Here is an 8,423-nt window from a genome sequence, read left to right as displayed (position 1 = left end):
ACTGAATGGACACAAAAGCAATTCAAGTCAATGGGTTATGCCGTTGCTCGGTTTCCAACATTTTACATATTTTGTGTTCAGTCATATAGGTTTGAATTGACAAAAATGTGTGAGTAAAGGATGAAAGATTTTTTATTTGGGTAACCTTTCCAAGAAATGTTCATAATTGTCCCAACAACTCAACATGTTGGTCTGGTAAATATAAACCCAATGGTTGGTTTCTTCCCTTTTTAACCCAAGGTTGGGATCAAAATAAACCAAACATTTAGTGTGTAGCCTCATTCCTTAGTAGTTTACATATTTTCATCATTCAAAGTTCCCTTTCGCTTACCAAAACACAATGAACTGGATTTCCAGCCAGATCAGTGGCGGGCGCTTGCAAAAGTCTCCAGTCGCGGCCCTTGTTGTAAGTGATGTACGTCTTCACCTGGTTCTCCACCTTCTTATTAGCGATGAGCATACCCTCAATTCCCGCTACCTGAAAAACATGAACAAACATGAACATCTACATCCGCTGTTCCCACGCTTTACAACTGTCACCCAATGAAGACTCTTAATTACGTCCGGACACTTGTGCCCGCTTGTACGACAGCTAACCGAAGCTGCCTGACATACTCTAGAGAATTTTTAGGTATTACTCCTCTTGACAAGCATCTAACCCACTGCCTGGCTGCAGTCCAAAGTTAGAAACCGATTCATGACAGCGGTGCCGGCGACCCGTTTTAAATCGCGCCCCGCTAGCGGAGCATGCTCTGCGGCAGGGTCCGGCTCTATAAGTGGCACTAATAGGGAGTGCATTTGACAGCGTCATAGTGACAGAGCCACATTGGACGGACACGGCTAATGAGGTTCCCTTCTCCGCTGGCCAGTCGTGTCAATCACAACGGTAATTATTTATTATTCTTAAAGCTTCCAGCTCTCCGTTCCAATGCTCTCCTGGACGACGGATGCACTGGTGGCGGAAGAGTGGATCGTATTCAGCACACTTGGCAAATCGGGATTGTAGAAACATCTCTGATCGGCTCAGTTGATGGTGTATGTTTGTCATTGGCTTCCAAAAGAAAATTTCTTAAGCCCCTTCTCAAGCCTTGTTTGTGATAGTATGGGTGGCACATACAGTAAAAAGGCATGTTTAGGCGATAGTTGGAAAAAATCATTGATTTAAAAAATGAAATTGCATCATCATCATCATCAAGAAGATATTTTGAAGAATGCTGGCAACATTGGTACCCAAGACATTTCTTGAAATATCTTCTTTTGTGTTCCACAGATAAAAGAAAGTCATACAAGTGACCCACATGAAGGTGAATAAATGATAACAGAACTTAAGTTCTTTGGAAGAGCTACCCCTTTAAGAAGCTTAACAGGACACAAATTCAAAGTCTTCAAAAAAAGAAAGAAAAAATGTAAACCAAAATAGATCGCACACGCCGTGCCAGAAATATAATTTACATTAGCAAGCAATTCCTCCATCAAGAAAAAAAAAAGTAAATTAGCCCTAATTCCCGCTGATCAATACACAGATAAATATGAAAAATATCAGTCTCCAACCCTGTCTATCCAATTGCTCCATCTGGAGCTTCCGTGCAAAAAAGCCCATAACAGTTTTCAATAAACATTAATGAAGACTGCTGTAATCTATTAGAGATATGGACGGACTGCTGATTCAGTATTGGCAGGGTAAGCGTGCTTCGAGCCAGCCTTGGCACAGCGGCGGAGAGACGCATCATAACCCATGCATTAATGAAACCATCCTCGCTCATGAACCCTAATGGAGACTATTTTTAGCTTCCCGTACAGGGGGAGCGAATATTTCAACTTTTAAGTGGAGAGCTGCTAATTTTAAAGCAATATGATACAGTACATGCTGAAAGCAGCCATATTCTAATGCTAATATTTTACTGCCGTGAAACGGAAATGGGTTTCCATGTAGAAATCGATAGGTTAGACAATTTATATGGAAATCAAAAAGACTGGATTACGCATCCGGTGTTTGAATATGGTCGTGTGTTGGAGAAACAGCGGGTTCGATATTGAACAAACAAATGCCTGTTGATACCAGTGTTTTATTTGTTCAACATATACTAATATTCATATTCCATTTGCTAGTTATTTCATTCTTGGTTTAGAACGAATGAAAATGAATATGTACCATAAGCATAAAAATAGGTGAAATTGTTATTTGCTATTTTTTATTCTAAATCACAGGTGTTGAATATATGATGTTCCTGTCTTATGTCTGGTTTGAGCTGAAATTTATTTCTCTCTTAGACATAAAATGCATCCAGTAACATTTCAAGCTGTGCCCACTTTTCATATACTAGTAATTGTGTCCATCTCCCCACCTTTAAATGATAAATTACCATGCCGTTTTAAGGCCTCAAAAGGAATAAAACTACAGCTCAATACAGCATGCTGGTCATATGCCACTTTTATCATAAGTTTGGTGGTTACAGTGTAGAACGACATAAAAGTGATTAAACAATAAATAAATAAATAAAAAAGGATGTTATCCATTCCATTAAAGAATATGCCACTTGTTGACACGTCTGTGCATATTTGAGACTTATTTTTGTATTGTTGTGAAATTGTGGTTTGGCTTTTTTATTGCTGTCATTAAACTATAATGCATTTCAACGGATTTAAACAGATGAAAGTTACAGATTTAAACTACAAATGAAAATTCTGTTCCAAACACTCGGTGTCCTCTGTGGAAAATAAATTTGGTGTCAACAGTCATTTAGCTTCAGTCACCATTTATCTTCAATATTTTAAAAAACTGCTCATTTTATGTTTCACCGAAGAACGTTAGTCATACAGGTTTAGAATGACACAAACTTAAGTTAATGACGACAGAGTTTTCAACTTGGCAGAAGTAACCTTTTAACACTATTTCAAATATTATAAATCAAAACCCCTGAATAGAACAACATACATTATTTACATATATTATGTAAATAATATACACCAGATAGACCAGTAATTAATTTGAGCGCCACAAAACCCGAGCAGTTCCTCCTGAATTAGCAACCTCTCCCCTGAAGCCCGCCCTAGACAAAATTTAACTACGACTCAATTCATCGCCCTGTCTTCTCTGCTAACTTTCATTTACGCTTGCTAATTCCCAGAGGCTTAAAATAATGTAGGCTACGCTTGAGTACCGGGGTGAGGAGTGAAGTCTGACATGAATTTTAATGCAGCCCGAGGAACAACTAGCATCTAGCGTGTAGTAGCTGACTTGAGGGAGAAAGTTAGCGTGTTAACATGTTAGCGATGATGCTATGCCTCGTAAAGGTCGATCATGCTGTTGCCCCCGAGGCTGCGGCTGGTCCTGACGTTCTCCAAGGCCAAAATGAAGTACATCCCCCGCAAGTCAGATATGTAGAGGTTGTACGTGTCGTTCTGGTTCCACTCTTGGACAGCGGTGAAGACCTGACTCTGATCCGTACTTACGATATGCATGTCCTGTAAAAAGGAGAGAGGAGAAAGGAAGAAGAAAACAGAAGTCATAAGCGAGGACCCCTGGTAGGTTTCGGGTGGCAGGAGACACAGGATCACATGTTCGCCTGGGGCTCGCAAAAATACGTGCTGTAATGTATACCCAGCTGACCGGAGGATGCCCACAGAAAAAAAAGATTTAGCACTTCAGCTACACAGTAAAAAACTAAAAAGATGTGGGATAAAACCGTTTAATTCCAGCCAGTTTGATCAACGTTTGAAATTAACGTTTTCACCGGTCTCATAAAAGAATTACACTGTAAACATCAATTACAGTTTTAACTTTGTGTGGGTGGTTCTTAGCCTCCACGTTGCGCATTAAAATCCTTATTTATATGCTAACAAATAAAAAGTTTAATAAACAAACAAATACCCTCCCATGAGACTGCAGACATATCAATGGCCTGTTTAATTTTACACATTTCATCATTATGCGTCATTTATATTTGAGGCATTTTTTAAAGATGACAAAATTCATTTTAATGCATAAGAACTAGAGATGCACCAATAATCGGTAGTCGTAATTTTCTGAATGTAACTAATTCATGTAATGGCTATTAATTAGGTCTGTCAAACGATTAATCCATTCGAACTTCAAACTGGTGACATTTTCTATATTCAGAGCACAAATTCATTGCATCTGCTTTTGAGAGACAGGATGTATCGGCCCTCATCATTGTCTGTTTTAATCGGCCGTGGCATAAAAAATCACTTTTATCGACCAATACCGATTATTGCCCGATATATCGGCGCATCTCTAATAACAACTGTGAGTATCTTACCTTGGGCAGAGAGTACTTAGGAATTTTAATGCGTATGAAAGGTTCTCTTTGATAGGACACATAGTAACTCGCCCTGCCTGTGGCCGTCACCTGTGTGAAAAAAAACATATCTTACATACCAAATGATGTAAATAAATACAACTGAAACATTTATAAACAGTGTTAAAAATTACTGATTCGCCTTTGTAGTCTTTTACTTTTGGTGGATGCCAACCAATAGATTTATAACAAATATATGAATCAGAACAGTAAACAGTCTTAAAATTTCCATGAGACATGTTTAAAGCCGATGGAGAAATCCTTCGCAATACACGTGTATGTATGTGTGTGATACAACCTTATAGTTCATACTCAAAAACAACATAACCCGTGCTGCGTAATTTCACATTACTGCATCTTTCCGTGTTGCTACTTTGTTTAAACAAAACACGTCCTGGCCTCATTTCCCACATTTCATGGTATATACTGTCAAGCTCATCCATATCCCAGTTCTGTATATGATTTTGATTTAATGATAAACTCAGGTTTTAAACTACTGGCTTAGGCCATCAAACGGAGCAATATTCAAAGTGCTGATTTTGTATCCACAGGTTACTGGTTATCTTTCGACCATGATTTGAAGGATACTGCTTGGTTTGTGAATGGCCTTTGCGGTTCAGGAGTGGAGAGTGTAAATATCTGGTTGGACGATCAATATTCTCATTATTCTCTGTCAGAATAAATCTTTAATTCTTGCATGCAATGGGCCTACTCCCACCTGCTCGGTGGGGGATTGTTGCGGCTAATGATAGTGTGTGAAGCAAATGCACACTGGTTGTTAGAGTACGCAGCAGGAACTGTCAAAGTCTTGTCATATCTACAGCTGCACGAGGGGGACGGAAAATAAATTAAAGAATTCGTCCGAAGCACAAAAGGTATTTCAAAGTACCAGACTGGTATAATTCATCTGATATCTTTTCATAATTTCAATTAGAAGGCACATACACACCCAATAGGTTTCTGACGTGGACATGAAAATAAAATGGGTCCATGATTATATGACAGAAACAATTATGGCTCATAGCAGAGAGAGATACAGGGATAAAAAACGGTCTGATGAAACTTCTAAACAAACGGCATTTTCACGAGTCTCCAAAAATGGCTCTGCATGGAACAGAAGGAAGGTGGAGGCAAGATCGATGGCTTCCAGTGGCAGCTGAACTTCGCAAGAAATTGGGATGATCGATTTTTTTCTGTTTCACATTCTTTGGACTGCGACGCAGCATTACAAAACATAGGGATTAAGCAGTTAACTATTATCGCCAGAACTTGTTATCTGCTCTGCAAAGAGACTTCCAAGAGAGTTGTGGGTAAATGTTTTGAAACTTTTCAATAATGCATGAAACTTTTTTGTCAGTAATGCTTAAACTAAACAATACGCCAATATATAATTCGCAAACTTTTAAGTAAGGAACTGCCAGTGATTTTAGATCAAGCATACAATACTTATTCTGTACTGTGCAAAGACAAAACAACTGACCATTTTCATTTTTTGTATTCATTTATAAATAATTAAAATAACATTTTACAATTATTTTCATTTTAGAATGAATTTTCTTACAATATTTATCCCAAGTTAAAAAAAAATATTGTTTCTATTTGCATGTATTAGCAAAGGTCAAAATAACAGAAAATATGCTTTGTATTTTTCCGACCTCCAATACTGCATAGAACACAAGTTCATATTCACTTTTAAGCAATACAAAAGTAATATTTCTACATTTATTAAGGAAAAGTACAAAATAATTATGTGATAACCTTGATTTATTTTTCACAGTTGTAATGTGTCTTGTCATGTTGTCATTGCTGTTGAATGACTTTGTTACTCCTGTGGTTGGATTGCTCACTTTTTCTTTGTGGTTGTATACATACACAATTTTTGTATAATGTATGTATATGTCAGTGACTTCAAGTGTTTCTGCAAAACATTCTATACAAGTTTTTGGGACACAAAGAAAACAGAGAAAGTAAAGAACACCCGACCATTCTTTTAAAACAACTGGATAGTAGTGTAGTAGAGCAAGTACATCTCCCAGCATGCAACATAACACCGACTATTTAATCACTGTGAGTGTAAATGTCCCTTTAGGGTATTTTTCCTCACTTATTACTCAGTCTCCAAATGAAAGGAGGCAAGTAACTAAAACAATATCTTTCGTCTTTTTGGTGGTCTTTTATCTTCAACAAGGTGCATGATCTCAGGCAAGTCTAATAAATCAAACCCTGTTTATTTCAGGGTTCCTACAACATCCTCAGAAAACACTGAAGCTTTGAACCGAAGCACTGGAGTGATTTTAAACAAGAAACGCAATATAGGCCTCTGTTTCCCAATTATGTTATTAGTTCAGTTCCTGCCCATAATAGCAAGTTGTTAAAGGTATAGGTTCCCCATAAAGGAAATTATGTCATCATTTACTCACCCTCTTGTCATTTAGAACATGTAGGACTTAATCCTTTGTCACTACCCTTGCGGGATTCACCACGGAAAGCTTGTAATAATGGTTTGTAATTTGCCCTGTCGGGTCGTCTTTCCCGGAGATCCTTATTTGGTGTCTTTTGTCTATGCATCATTTCGTCACATTTGTACATAGAACGAAAAGGATCCGGCTGCTAGCCAGCACATGGATGCTGTGAGTGACAGGCAATTTGTAGGGTGTACTCACAACTGTTGTAAAGAATTTTATACAACTTTTAGTATTATTTATGGCAGCGTTTCGTACTTTTACTTTTAAACGGCAAGCAGCGTTGACATCTGGGTTTTCATCAGTTGTGAAAAACAAGAAGGTACAAACTGATGACAGTGTGTGAATGTGAATGTGATTGGACTCGTGCGAAAACAAGAATTAATATTGGCAAGGCATTTCAAAGGTTGCGTGAGCTCTGTGATCCGAAAGGATTTCAAAAGGATGCAGGCATGACTTTATTTCTTCTGAACAGGTAAGACACTTCAACATTTCAATAGATAACACTAAAACCGTATAGCTCTCTTGTTGTGTTAATACAGACGGGTACAGTCCCATTGTTTGTTCTTTCTCTCTTTGTTATCTTCTGTCCGGTTCGCATTACGGAAGTTTCTTTGAGAGATAACAAAACTGGAGACTCCCGGCCAAATGGCAGGTATGGAAATGACTCAGCAGCCGAAATAATATCAAAACACTTCAACACAGCCTCCATTTGTGCTATTTGTGTTCTTATATTATGTGTTATATAATTTGCCATGTTATCTGTGTTTATTATGCGCTACTGATGTACAGTGAAGATTCTCACTGGTGCACCGTCACAGGCCACCACTCATAAGATCAGACTCATCCGCACAGTTGAGCCGTGCCGAATCTAAACTCATGTAAAGAAAATACCACCGCACATCACCTGCAGGAGCAATTACAAACTGAGATGGCAACAAAGAGGCCAATCCTACCGCTTTAAAGTTGGTGTTAACTTTTGCAAAGACTGGGTGCAACAACATCACTATTCTGCTAGTGCGGGTACAAACAAGGACCGAGGGAAATAAAAGATACAGCAGTTTTAAGTGAGACCTTAGTAAGAATACTGTAGACTGAGAGATCCCAACAGGGTTGTTCTTTTGAGAATTCTTTATCCCAAAGAATAGTGGTAAGACCGCTGTTATTGTTTGACACACTGTTAAACTTTCAATAATTGCACATACCATTATATAATACGAAAATAATAAAAACGGTTAAAAAAATTGGTTATACATGTTGTATACAATAAAAACGTCAATGACATTCTAAAGGAGTTTATGGTTATAATGGGATTTGTATCGGTTTTAATGGAAACGTCTCTGGGGTCTCTACTTGATTTGTGTTGGGTTGTATTGATGAGATGTTATCTGATGGATGGAATCCAATAAAATATCATTAAATCCTACTGGGAAAAGGCCCAAAACATACTACAAAAACTAGTTTTGTTATGATTTCAATAGTAAACAGCTCACGGTTCATAACTCTATTTGTAATTGAAAGCATCATGTTTTTAGTATAATTTAAGGTTTTACGTCCACTTAAGTATACTTTCTCTACCCAGAAATTATCTTTCAAAAATAAACCCAACCTGAGAATTATTCACTTGAGTAATAAGTGTGAC

The sequence above is a fragment of the Barbatula barbatula genome (assembly GCF_947034865.1).
Source record: "Barbatula barbatula genome assembly, chromosome: 8".
Lineage (NCBI taxonomy): Eukaryota > Metazoa > Chordata > Actinopteri > Cypriniformes > Nemacheilidae > Barbatula > Barbatula barbatula.
The sequence above is the reverse complement of the archived record's forward strand: the minus strand, read 5'-3'. Positions refer to the sequence as shown.